General features: G+C 36.3%; 1 pseudogene; it reads right to left on the bottom strand.

Moving 5' to 3' along the window:
• The window catches only part of LOC133656314 (protein sidekick-2-like), a 1,293,862-nt pseudogene that overhangs the window by 59,342 nt on the left and 1,219,520 nt on the right, over positions 1 to 15,000 (bottom strand).

Raw genomic sequence — 15,000 nt, 5'->3', positions numbered from 1 at the left:
TAGATAGATAGATAGATAGATAGATAGATAGATAGATAGATAGATAGATAGATAGATAGATAGATAGATAGATAGATAGATAGATAGATAGATAGATAGATAGATAGATAGATAGATAGATAGATAGATAGATAGATAGATAGATAGATAGATGGATGGATGGATAGATGGATAGATAGACAGATAGAAATAAGGCAACAGGAGAAGTATCCAACACTTCTTTGTACAGCAGATATAGATCATCTACATCAACTATATGATTTGCCTGAGTAGCTGGACAAAACAGATAAAAACAAATAATATTTTTTTTTTCTTAAATCGTTTTTTAAATTAATTTTATTAATTTATTCATTTATTTTTGACCCCCCTAGTGGATGTGCTAGTGCTGGTATTAATATATCGAATGTGCACCACGGCTGTAGTCTCCTTAGTCTATTGTAGAATTGCAAGCCTGTCACCTCAAACATGGATTTGTTGTTCATTATTCCCATGTAGTAGTAGTAGAAGTAATAGTAGTAGTAATAATAGTAATAGTAGTAGTAGTAATAGTAGTAGTAATAGTAGTAGTAGTAGTAATAATAGTAGTAGTAGTAGTAGTAGTAGTAGTAGTAGTAGTAGTAATAGTAGTAGTAGTAATAGTAGTAGTAGTAGTAATAATAGTATTGGTAGTAGTAGTATAATAATAGTAGTAGTAGTAGTGGTAGTAGTATTGATAGTAGTAATAGTAGTGGTAATAGTAGTAGTAGTAGTAGGAGGAGTAATATTAGTAGTAATAGTAGTATAATAATAGTAGAAGTAGTAATAGTAGTAGTGGTAGTAGTATTAATAGTAGTAATAGTAATAGTAGTGGTGGTAGTAGTAGTAGTAGTAGTGATATTAGTAGTAGTAGTAGTAGTAGTAATAATAGTAGTAGTAGTAGTAGTAGTAGTAATACTACTAGTAGTAGTAATAGTAGTAGTAATAATAGTAGTAGTATTAGTACCAGTAATAGTAATAGTAGTAGTAGTCATAGTAGTAATAGTAGTAGTAATAGTAGTAGTAGTAGTAGTAGTAATAATGGTAGTAATGGTAGTAATACTACTAGTAGTAATAATAGTAGTAGTAGTTGTAGTAGTAGTAGTAGTGGTAATAGTAATAATAGTAGTAGTAATAATAATAATAGTAGTAATAGTAGTAGTAATAGTAGTATTAATAATAATAGTAGTAGTAGTAATAGTAGTATTAATAATAATAGTAGTAGTAGTAGTAATAGTAGTAGTAATAATAGTAGTAGTGGTAGTAGTAGTAATACTAGTAGTAGTAGTAATCATAATATTAGTAATAGTAGTAGTAGTAATAATAGTAGTAGTACTACTAGTAGTAGTAGTAGTAGTAGTAGTAGTAGTAATAGCAATGCTAGTAGTAGTAGTAATAATAGTAGTAGTAGTAGTAGTAGTAATAGTAGTAGTAGTAGTATGTACAAGTGTGTGTTGTTTGCTGTGTGATGTTGCCTCTTCCTATTTGATATCAGGTTCATTTTTGGTCTACTTTTTACCTTTAGTTCTTACCCTCTTGTGTGCATTATCCTTTTCCATCTTTTGTGACTGAACTGCTGTGTGTAACAATTGACCTTGTGGATCATCAAAGTTAGTTTAAGTGCGGTGCCGCTTCTTGCTTTCATTGGTAAAAAGTTACTTCCTGCTGTGCTTCTGTCTTGTTGACATACCACCACATCAACAGTAGCATCAAAGGTATCGGTAATGGCATTGTAACATACATTAAATGTCATTACCAATATTACTCCTTAAGTTATTGTATACAGTATATAACACTGGTCGTATGTTATGTAGTAGTTATTTGAGTTCTGTACAACAGGGCTAACAGCGGTTGGAAAAGTGAAAGATTAGTGTTAGTGGCGAGGACAGGAAGTGATACCTGGAGACGATGTAGGAGGCGGCGTCGTGGTTGACAGAAGCCGAGTGAACCGTCCAGTTGTTGTCCGGAAGCTCCCGCAGCTGGACGGTGTAGTAGCGCACGGGGGACAGGCCGTCGCTGCCCGGCTCCCACGCCAGCAGGATGTGGCGAGCACGGACGTCCTTCTGAGGCACGGTGGGGCGACTGGTGGGCTGTGGATGAGCTGGGAGGACAGGGTGGACTCAGTGACTTCAGGGGTTCTTTACCTTTTTGACCTACGGGCCCAACTTTTCACTACACTACACTCACAGTTTAACACTGAATTAGTCATCTTTCACTTGATTTTAACCATATTCAGTAATTATACACACAAACCTTAAGCTTGGAAAAATACAAAGCCTAAAAGCAGTGAAGTTGTCACGTGTAAATGGTAAATATAAAGAGAATACAACAAATCCTTTTCAATAGACTGCAAAGACAAGATATTTCATGTTCACACTGAGAAACTTTGGTATTTTTTGCAAATATTAGCTCATTTGGAATTTGATGCCTGCAACATGTTTCAAAAAAGCTGGCACAAGTGGCAAAAAAGAGTGAGAAAGTTGAGGAATGCTCATCAAAGACTTATTTGGAACATCCCACAGGTGAACAGGCTCATTGGGAACAGGTGGGTGCCATGATTGGGTATAAAAGCAGCTTCCATGAAATGCTCAGTCGTTCACAAACAAGGACGGGGTCGAGGGTCACCACTTTGTCAACAAATGCCCGAGCAAATTGTTTAAGGACGACATTTCTCAACCAGTTATTGCAAGGAATTTAGGGATTTCACCATCTACGCCAGGGGTGTCCCGTGGGTAATATTCTAACGGCTCGTGTCACATTCTAAAAATACGATTAAAAAAAATTAAAAACATAAAAAGTGGTATAAAAGTGCAAACAGGTGAAATGTAACAATAAAATGTTTCAATGTTTACTCTAATAACACTAAGCTGCCATGCAGGCTGTTTCTTTCTTTCAAAAAATAATAATGAATCAAAATCAATGTCATTATGAATTATTGACCTATTCAAGGTTTTAATTACGTCACATTAAATATTTTACTTTGAGACATTTTTGGGGGAAAATGTTGCATATTTTGTGTTTGCCATATAAAAAACTAAGCTGTTTTTTTTTTTAAACAAGGGCCTAAAACGAACAAACAAAAAACATAAAGAACAATAAAAGTTATAATTGACGGATGGATCTGAAGTTGATCTTGAGACTATTGTGTTAAAAGTTAAAAAAAAAATGTATGATTTATTTTTTAATACTTTACTGAGCAGGATTCTTTTGGATCCCCAATAATATTAGTGGGACTTTTTTTTTTTTTTTTTTTTTAAGTGTCATTGCTCAAAAAATAATAATGAATCAATGTTGTTATGAGTTATGCTATGAGCTCCAATTATTATATAATCTCAAATAGGGATGTCCGATAATGGCTTTTTGCCGATATCCGATATTCCGATATTGTCCAAATCTTTAATTACCGATACCGATATCAACCGATACCGATATCAACCGATATATGCAGTCGTGGAATTAACACATTATTATGCCTAATTTGGACAACCATGTATGGTGAAGATAAGTTACTTTTTAAAAAAATAAAATAAAATAAGATAACTAAATTAAAAACATTTTCTTGAATAATAAAGAAAGTAAAACAATATAAAAACAGTTACATAGAAACTAGTAATTAATGAAAATGAGTAAAATTAACTGTTAAAGGTTAGTACTATTAGTGGAGCAGCAGCACGCACAATCATGTGTGCTTACGGACTGTATCCCTTGCAGACTGTATTGATATATATTGATATATAATGTAGGAAGCAGAATATTAATAACAGAAAGAAACAACCCTTTTGTGTGAATGAGTGTAAATGGGGGAGGGAGGTTTTTTGGGTTGGTGCACTAATTGTAAGTGTATCTTGTGTTTTTTATGTTGATTTAATAAAAAAAACAACAACAAAAAAAACGATACAAATATAAAAAAAAAACGATACCGATAATTTCTGATATTACATTTTAACGCATTTAAGCTGATTTTTTTTTAAACAAGGGCCTAAAACGAACAAACAAAAAACATAAACAACAATACAAGTTATAATTGACGGATGGATCTGAAGTTGATCTTGAGACTATTGTGTTAAAAGTAAAAAAAAAATGTATGATTTATTTTTTAATACTTTACTGAGCAGGATTCTTTTGGATCCCCAATAATATTAATGGGACTTTTTAAAAAAAAATTTTTTTTTTTAAGTGTCACTGCTCAAAAAATAATAATGAATCAATGTTGTTATGAATTATGCTATGAGCTCCAATTATTATATAATGTCAAATAGGGATGTCCGATAATGGCTTTTTGCCGATATCCGATATTCCGATATTGTCCAACTCTTTAATTACCGATACCGATATCAACCGATATATGCAGTCGTGGAATTAACACATTATTATGCCTAATTTGGACAACCAGGTATGGTGAAGATAAGGTACTTTTTAAAAAAAATAAAAAAATAAGATAACTAAATTAAAAACATTTTCTTGAATAAAAAAGAAAGTAAAACAATATAAAAACAGTTACATAGAAACTAGTAATTAATGAAAATTTGTAAAATTAACTGTTTAAGGTTAGTACTATTAGTGGAGCAGCAGCACGCACAATCATGTGTGCTTACGGACTGTATCCCTTGCAGACTGTATTGATATATATTGATATATAATGTAGGAACCAGAATATTGATAACAGAAAGAAATGGGGGGAGGGAGGTTTTTTGGGTTGGTGCACTAATTGTAAGTGTATCTTGTGTTTTTTATGTTGATTTAATAAAAAAAACAAAAAACAAAAACGATACAGATAAAAAAAACCCCGATACCGATCATTTCCGATATTACATTTTAACGCATTTATCGGCCGATAATATCGGCAGGCCGATATTATCGGACATCCCTAATCTCAAATATTCCACTTTAAAATGTTATTGGGGGAAAATATTGCATATTTTGTGTTTTTTCCATAAAAAATTAGGGTTTTCTTTGACAAAAAGAGCATACAGCGTAAATCTTTAAAAAAAACCTTTATATTGACGGATAGACCTAATGTTGATCTGGAGATTTAAACCTTGGATAATAATAATAATACTAAATAATGACACATTTAAAATATTTTTTGTACCTAAACCCTTTGGGGTACCCGGGATCAAGCCTGAGTGGAGGCCTAAATGTATATTTTTTTAAACATATATTGTATTAGTTTTTAAAATAAAAAATATCAAAATGGCCCCCGCTTGATTTGATATTTCAGTGTGCGGCCCTCAGCGGGAAAAGTTTGGACACCCCTGATCTACGCTCTGTGATATCATCAAAAGGTTCAGAGAATCTGGAAAAATCACTGCACGTAAGCCATGATATTACGCACCTTCGATCCCTCAGGCGGTACTGCATCAAAAAGCCACATAAGTGTGTAAAGGATATCACCACATGGGCTCAGGAACACTTCTTAAGACCACCGTCAGTTACTACTAGAGATGTCCGATAATATCGGTCTGCCGATATTATCGGACGATAAATGCGTTAAAATGTAATATTGGAAATTATCGGTATCGGTTTTTTTATTATCAGTATCGTTTTTTTGTTTGTTTTGTTTTTTAATTAAATCCACATAAAAAACACAAGATACACTTACAATTAGTGCACCAACCCAAAAAACCTCCCTCCCCCATTTACACTCATTCACACAAAAGGGTTGTTTCTTTCTGTTATTAATATTCTGGTTCCTACATTATATATCAATATATATCAATACAGTCTGCAAGGGATACAGTCCGTAAGCACACATGATTGTGCGTGCTGCTGGTCCACTAATAGTACTAACCTTTAACAGTTAATTTTACAAATTTTCATTAATTACCAGTTTCTATGTAACTGTTTTTATATTGTTTTACTTTCTTTTTTATTCAAGAAAATGTTTTTAATTTATTTATCTTATTTTATTTGATTCATTTTTTTAAAAAGTACCTTATCTGCACCATACCTGGTTGTCCAAATTAGGCATAATAATGTGTTGATTCCACAACTGTATATATCGGTTGATATCAGTATCGGTTGATATCGGTATCGGTAATTAAAGAGTTGGACAATATCGGCATATCGGATATCGGCAAAAAGCCGTTATCGGACATCCCTAGTTACTACAGTTGGTCGCTACATCTGTAAATGCAAGTTAAAACTCTACTATGCTAAGCCAAAGCCATTTATCAACAACACCCAGAAACGCCGCCGGCTTCGCTGACCCCGAGCTTATCTAAGATGGACTGATGCAAAGTGGAAAAGTGTTATGTGGTCTGACGAGTCCACATTTCAAATTGTTTTTGGAAACTGTGTACCGTCCTCTGGACCAAAGAGGAAAAGAACCATCCGGACTGTTCTAGGCGCAAAGTGTAAAAGGCAGCATGTGTGATGGTATGGGGGTGTATTAGTGCCCAAGACATGGGTAACTTACACATCTGTGAAGGCACCATTAATGCTGAAAGGTACATACAGCTTTTGGAGCAACATATGTTGCCATCCAAGCAACGTTATCATGGACGCCCCTGCTTATTTCAGCAAGACAATGGTGCAATATGAAGGCTAAAATATCAGAAGGGAGACTGTTGAACAACTTAAGCTGTACATCAAGCAAGAATGGGAAATAATTCCACTTCAGTTCCCAAACCTTTACTGAGTGTTGTTAAAAGGAAAGGCCATGTAACACAGTGGTAAAACAACTTATTTGCAATGTGTTGCTGCCATTAAATTCTAACTTCATGATTATTAGCAAAACAATAAATACAATTTCTCAGTGTGAACATGAAATATCTTGTCTTTGCAGTCTATTCAATTGAATATAAGTTGAAAAGGATTTGTTGTATTCTCTTTTTATTTACCATTTACACAACGTGACAACTTCACTGGTTTAGGCTTTTGTAAGTACGGAAACTGTATTTACATACAATTATCTTTTGCTAAAATAAACTAAATCATAATGAATATGTTTTTTAACTAAACTGCAAATGAAAACACAGCTTGACCACTTTAGTCATAATTTTTGCGCTTAAGAAGCTTCTCTTTGTTTGTTTGATATTGTCATTACTGCCACAAGTGGTGTAAAAGTGTATTACAACTGAGTACAAATACTTGTTGGTGACCCTCTAAGGAGCAACGGGTTAAGAAACTAGGTCAATTCTAGGCTGGCACGCCAGGCGCAGGGTTACCTCTCTTCTCCGTGGTGACCACCAGTGCCTCGGCGGCCTTGCCCCAGCCCTTGCGCGTCTGCGCCGTGATGCGGAACACGTACACCGACTCGGGCCGGAGGCTGGTGACGGTGTACTGGCGAGCGCTGGGGTTGAGCACGTCCACGGTGGCCGTGTTGCTGCTGGTGGAGTTGAGGTGGTACGTGATCTGGTAGGCTGCCGGGGAGGAGGAGGGAGGTGAAATTAGACGTGGACACACCAGTGAGACCCCCTGGTTAGGACTGGACTATTCATCGGATTTTGGTTTCGGCTTCTCACCGTCATAAAAATACTATAATTGTAAAAACGTGCAAATTCCTGATTGTGTAACGGTTAAACATGATTGAGTATTTGAGTGGAAACAAGACCACGTCTACTAGAAGTTTGGGATCTTACCATAGTTGTTACTTTTTTATTTGACACAACCTCATTCATTATTCACACACATGCTTTTCTACACCAAAATGCATCTATTTATTATTATTATTATTATTATTATTATTATTATTCTCCAGATTTTGGCGCACTCTACCTTCCACATGTTTCACCCGATCAAACCGTTCCAACTTCAAACTGTTCAGCCTATTCGGGAATGGCGGGCTTTCCCTTGACAAATTCCAAAAATTCCCAGATTTCCCAGAATTCCAGGTTTTCCGAGACATTTTTCCCATTCAAAATGAATTGACCATTTTTCAAGCTTCCACCATTTCCACATTTTTCAACCGATTCAAACAATTCCACCTTCAACATATTCCACTCATCCTGGAAATTCAAACTATCATTTTTTCCAACTTCAAAACATTTCCAGGAATTCCCAGAATTCCCTTTTTTTCAAACCCTTTTTTGACCCTTTTTTCTGTCGACGACTCCTTCCACATTTTTCAACCCACTTCAACCGTTCCACCGTCCAAACATTCCTCTTAATAATGACAAAAAACTAAGTTGTTTTTTGAACTTGAAAAATTCCCGGTTTTCCAGAAATTCCTGGAATTCCTTAATACCATTTCTCAATTAAAAATGTTACTACTTCAACATTTCTCGATCAATTTCAACTTCAAACTGTTCAGCCTATTCGGGAATCGAGGACTTTCCCTTGACACATTCCAAAAATTCCCAGATTTCCCAGAATTCCAGGTTTTCCGAGACATTTTTCCCATTCAAAATGAATTGACCATTTTTTAAGCTTCTACCATTTCCACATTTTTCAACCGATTCAAGCCATTCCACCTTCAACATATTCCACTCATCCTGGAAATTCAAACTATCATTTTTCCAACTTCAAAAATGTCCAGGAATTCCCAGAATTCCCTTTTTTTCAAACCCCTTTTTCACCCTTTTTTCTGTCGACTACTCCTTCCACATTTTTCAACCCACTTCAACTGTTCCACTGTCAAATAATTCCTCTTAATCACTGGAAAAATTTTACGGTTTTCCAGAAATTCCTGGAATTCCTTAATACCATTTGTCAATTAAAAATGTTACTACTTCAACATTTCTCGATCAATGTCAACTTCAAACTATTCAGCCTATTCGGGAATCGCAGGCTTTCCCTTGAAAAATTCCAAAAATTCCCAGATTTCCCAGAATTCCAGGTTTTCCGGGACGTTTTTGCCATTCAAAATGAATTGGCCCTTTTTCAAGCTTCCACCATTTCCACATTTTTCAACCTATTCAAACAATTCCACCTTCAACATATTCCACCATTCTGGACATTCAAACTACCATTTTTCCAAGTTAAAAAAAAACCCCAAATTTCCCCTTTTTTTTTAAACCTTTTTTCCACCCTTTGTTCTGGCGACTACTCCTTCCACATTTTCCAACCCACTTCAACCTTTCCAGAGTCAAACATTCCTCTTAATCAGGACAATAAAACAAAGTTGTTTTTTGAACTGGAAAAATTCCTGGTTTCCCGAAATTCCTGGAATTCCGTAATACCATTTCTCAATTAAAAATGTTACTACTTCAAAATTTCTCGACCGATTTGAAAAATTCGAACATCAACCATTTCAACTCATTCAGAACATTCAAGTCTTTTAGAATTTAAAAAAAATTCCTGCTTTTCCCGAATTCCCAAATTTCTATGAAATTCCCATTGAAACAAATTGGACATTTTTCAAAGTTCCACAATTCTCACATTTTTCATCCGATTCAAAACGTTCCAACTCCAAATTATTCAGCCTGTTCAGGAATGTTGTGCTCTCCTTCAACAATTTAAACAGAAAACCCAGATTTCCCAGAAATCCAGGTTTTCCGGGACATTTTTCCCATTCAAAATGATTTGGCCCTTTTTCAAGCTTCCACCATTTCCACATTTTTCAACCTATTCAAACCATTCCACCTTCAACATATTCCACCATTCTGGACATTCAAACTACCATTTTTTCCAAGTTAAAAAAACCCCCAAATTTCCCGTTTTTTTTAAAACCTTTTTTTCACCCTTTTTTCTGGCGACTACTCCTTCCACATTTTCCAACCCACTTCAACCGTTCCAGCGTCAAAACATTCCCCTTAATCAGGACAAAAAACCAAAGTTGTTTTTTGAACTGGAAAAATTCCCGGTTTTCCGAAATTCCTGGAATTCCGTAATACCATTTCTCAATTAAAAATGTTACTACTTCAACATTTCTCGACAGATTTGAAAAATTCCAAAATCAACCATTTCAACTCATTCAGAACATTCAAGTCTTTTAGAATTTTCAAAAAATTCCTGCTTTTCCCGAATTCCCAAATTTCTATGAAATTCCCATTGAAACGAATTGGACATTTTTCAAAGTTCCACAATTCTCACATTTTTAATCCGATTCAAACCATTACAACTCCAAATTATTCAGCCTGTTCAGGAATTTTGTGCTCTCCTACAAAAATAAAAAATAAATCCCAGATTTACCAGATTTCCAGGTTTTCCGGGACATTTTTCCCATTCAAAATGAATTGACCATTTTTCAAACTTCCATCTTTTCCACATTTTTCAACCGATTCAAACCATTCCACCTTCAACATATTCCACTCATCCTGCACATTCAAACTATCTTTTTTTCAAATTAAAAAAATTCCCTAAATTCTCGTTTTTTTAAACCTTTTTTTCACTCTTTTTTTCTGTCGATTACTACTTCCACATTGTTGAACACACACAATATTGATACACGACAAAAATACTATGCTTTGACTTGAAATATTGGTAAACATTTTCCAAATTTATATCGCGCCAATAATTGTGAGGATTTTTGCATTTTATTGAATTGTGTTTATGACACGAAAAGTGATAAAATAAATGTAAAAGGAAAAAAAGAAATTATTATTTTTTTAAATTATTTTGATATTGTTATTAGTATTGTATGTCGTAATACTAGTATTAGTATTTTACTGGTTTTTTATTCGCTACTAATTTATACCCATTGATTTTTTTTTACATTACCGTATTTTTCGGACTATAATGCACACTTTAAATCTTTTCATTTTCTCAAAACCCGACAGTGCGCCTTATAACCCGGTGCGCCTAATGTACGGCATGATTCTGGTTGTGCTTACCGACCTCAAATATATTTTATATGGTACATGGTGTAATGATAAGTGTGACCAGTGGATGGCAGTCACACATAAGAGATACGTGTAGACTGCAATATGGTGGCAGTCACACATAAAAGATATGTGTAGACTGCAATAGGACTCAAGTAAACAACACCACAATTTTAAATGTTCCGATGAAAATATAGAACATTGAACACAGCGCTCAAAAATCTATCAAATTGTTTTAGTAGGACTTTGGTAAGCTATGAAGCCACACCGCTTGATGGATTGTACTGTGCTTCAACATAGGAGTATTATTATGGGGTGTGTATAAGGTAAGACATATTATCTGGAGTTTTGTTTTGCAATATTATGCAAAAGCAACTTTTCTTACCTTCTGGTACCTGCTGATCTGTATTTGGGATCTGCATAAGTGTATAAAAAAAAATTTTTTTTTTTTTTTTTTTTACATAAATAAATACAATCATGTGTGCTTATGGACTGTATCCCTGCAGGCTGTATTGATCTATATTGATATAGAATGTATATATTGTGTTTTTTATGTTGATTTCATAAAAAAAAACTTTTTTTTTTTTTTTTTATTCTTGTGCGGCCGGTGGTTGGGGACCACTGATGTAGACCACAAGGAAGTCTTTTACATTTAGAAAACAATCTAAATCTGACTCCTTTAATGCTCAGTCGTTCACAAACAAACCCCAACGCTTGGTGTATTGTCGAGGCATAACGGCTACCCTAGTCAGACGTACTGTGCTTCTACTGTGCTTCAACATACGGTATGAATATGGTGTGTGTACAAGGACTTGAAGATGATGTGTAAAACATCATCTATGCAACATTTTGAGCAAAGAACCACCGTCACATGGTATGTAGACCACAAGGAAGTCTTTTACATTTAGTAAATAAATTATAATATAACCCCTTTATTGCGCTTTATAATCCGGTGCGTCTTTTGCATGAAAATAGACCTGACTAGACCCGCTCATCGGCAGTGCGCCTTTAAATCCGGTGCACCCAACGGTCCGGAAAATACGGTAAATGTTGAGTTTTGGTAAGTTTCAAATAAGTGTACATAGACATGTTATTAATGGTGATTTCAGCATCAATCAGACAAATGGTGATTGATATATTTGCCGTAATGGTCCAGCCCTGATGATGGTTACCCACCCAGGATGATGCCGTTGGGCTGCGAGGGCGACTGCCAGATCAATCGCACTGAGGTGGTGCGCACCTCTGGAACAGGATGCCCATGGGAGGTCCTGGCACTGCAAGGGGAAGATGAGGCCATTATTCACATTTTGCTACAATTGACATGCAAATGAGGTCATCAGCATGAAGTAGTATAAAATATAAAATGTAGTTTGATGAGAACGTTGGAATCTCATCCAAGTGGAATCGGATGATGGATGTTTAATCCAAGCATCTTTTATACCGTCGTCCAAAGTCCTCTCGAAGATGGGTGGCGCGCTGGGCCGCCCGTCTCCGATCCGGGTGAACGCCAGGACCTGGATCTCGTAGAGCACGTATTTGCCCAGACCGCCCAGCTGGACGCTGTGGGTGGCGTTCCCCTCCACCGTCCAGAAACGCACGGCGCTGTCCGAGTCCTTCTCTTTGTACACCACCTGACCAGGAAGGAGACAGAAACTAGGGATGTGAATCTTTGGGTACCGCATCCTTCCATTCTAGGGGGGGGAAACGATTCGATTCAAAACAATTCTCAATTCAAAATCAATACTTTTTTTTAAATAACATTGGGTGCCAGTTCTATTATTAACTACATAAAATAGATAAACAGATTTGATACATTTGTATATTACTTGAAAAAAACTTGCTTTGTTTAATAAAATTCTACCCTGGACAGATTTAAATAATCAAATAAATAAAACTGATATATATATATATATATATATATATATATATATATATATATATATATATATATATATATATATATATATTATATATATGTATATGTATATATATATATATATATATATATATATATATATATATATATATATATATATATATATATATATAAAATGTATTTTAAAAAAACAAAAACATTTTAGATTACTTTTTTTTAATCGATTAAAAAAAGTACGAATCGCAATTTTTTTTCAAAAATTGCTCCTTACCGCTATTACAACATTGGTTCTGTTGCTGCTGTGTTGTAAATGAATAACTATGCCACTTTCCAAGGCACGCTGAATTAGGGCTGTAAAGTAAAATAACAATTAAGCACAGGGAAAGTTGTGCAAAACGACACTAAACTGTTTAGGGTGTAAACAAAACGGAATGCTGGAGAACAGCAAAAACTCACGGGTGAAACTGTGCAGCACAATGACGAAGGCAAGCAGCAAAAGCTCAACTTAAACAGCCGTAATCACAAAATGGAAACAGCTGCGAGGAGAAGACGCTCAGAGGCGGGAGTGAAAAAGGGTTGTCCCAATACCAATGTACAAAAGTACATTGGTACAAAAGTAACAAAAGGCAATTTGATACTTAATAGTGAGACTCCAGTCCATAGTGGATCTAACATAATAGTGAGAGTCCAGTCCATAGTGGATCTAACATAATAGTGAGAGTCCAGTCCATAGTGGATCTAACATAATAGTGAGAGTCCAGTCCATAGTGGATCTAACATAATAGTGAGAGTCCAGTCCATAGTGGATCTAACATAATAGTGAGAGTCCAGTCCATAGTGGATCTAGCATAATATTGTGAGAGTCCAGTCCATAGTGGATCTAGCATAATATTGTGAGAGTCCAGTCCATAGTGGATCTAACATAATAGTGGGAGTCCAGTCCATAGTGGATCTAACATAATAGTGAGAGTCCAGTCCATAGTGGATCTAACATAATAGTGAGAGTCCAGTCCATAGTGGATCTAACATAATAGTGAGAGTCCAGTCCATAGTGGATCTAACATAATAGTGAGAGTCCAGTCCATAGTGGATCTAGCATAATATTGTGAGAGTCCAGTCCATAGTGGATCTAGCATAATATTGTGAGAGTCCAGTCCATAGTGGATCTAACATAATAGTGGGAGTCCAGTCCATAGTGGATCTAACATAATAGTGTGAGAGTCCAGTCCATAGTGGATCTAACATAATAGTGTGAGAGTCCAGTCCATAGTGGATCTAACATAATAGTGTGAGAGTCCAGTCCATAGTGGATCTAACATAATAGTGTGAGAGTCCAGTCCATAGTGGGTCTAGCATAATATTGTGAGTGTCCAGTCCATAGTGGATCTAACATAATAGTGAGAGTCCAGTCCATAGTGGATCTAACATAATAGTGTGAGAGTCCAGTCCATAGTGGATCTAACATAATAGTGTGAGAGTCCAGTCCATAGTGGATCTAACATAATATTGTGAGAGTCCAGTCCATAGTGGATCTAACATAATAGTGAGAGTCCGGTCCATAGTGGATCTAACATAATAGTGTGAGAGTCCAGTCCATAGTGGATCTAACATAATAGTGAGAGTCCAGTCCATAGTGGATCTAACATAATAGTGTGAGAGTCCAGTCCATAGTGGATCTAACATAATAGTGTGAGAGTCCAGTCCATAGTGGATCTAACATAATAGTGTGAGAGTCCAGTCCATAGTGGATCTAACATAATAGTGAGAGTCCAGTCCATAGTGGATCTAACATAATAGTGTGAGAGTCCAGTCCATAGTGGATCTAACATAATAGTGGGGGAGTCCAGTCCATAGTGGATCTAACATAATAGTGTGAGAGTCCAGTCCATAGTGGATCTCAGGGCAGACACTCTAACCACTAGGCCACTGAGCAGGTGTCTCTTCCTGTAGTAAATCAAAAGCCTGGTTTAAATATGGAGAAAGAAACAAACCTTGTAGCCCAGAATGAGTCCATTGCGGTCCGGCTCGGGCACCTCGGACCAGCGTATGAGGACGCTGCTGGAGGTGGTGGCGAAGGCGGACACGTTGTTGGGTCCAGAGGACGGGACTGCACAAAAAGACAAGGATGCTATGGATGGTCCATTAGTGCAGTGGCAGACCTTCTTGGAACTCACCTGACTCCCGTGTCCGTCCTCTGATCGGCTGGCTCCAAGGTCCCGTCCCGATGCCGTTGACGGCCTGCACCCTGACCTCGTACTCGGTCCACTCCTCCAGGTCCTCGATGGTGAACTCCCTCTCCAGGCGGTCGGGGATGGACTGGGTCAGCGGGTGGCCTGCCGTACCCGCCTTGGCGTACTGCACCCTATAGCCCACCTGCTCGGCGTTCCCGTTGTACTCCCACTCGGG

This window comes from Entelurus aequoreus, linkage group LG08, assembly GCF_033978785.1.
Source record: "Entelurus aequoreus isolate RoL-2023_Sb linkage group LG08, RoL_Eaeq_v1.1, whole genome shotgun sequence".
NCBI classification, from domain to species: Eukaryota; Metazoa; Chordata; class Actinopteri; order Syngnathiformes; family Syngnathidae; genus Entelurus; species Entelurus aequoreus.
The sequence above is the reverse complement of the archived record's forward strand: the minus strand, read 5'-3'. Positions and strand labels throughout refer to the sequence as shown.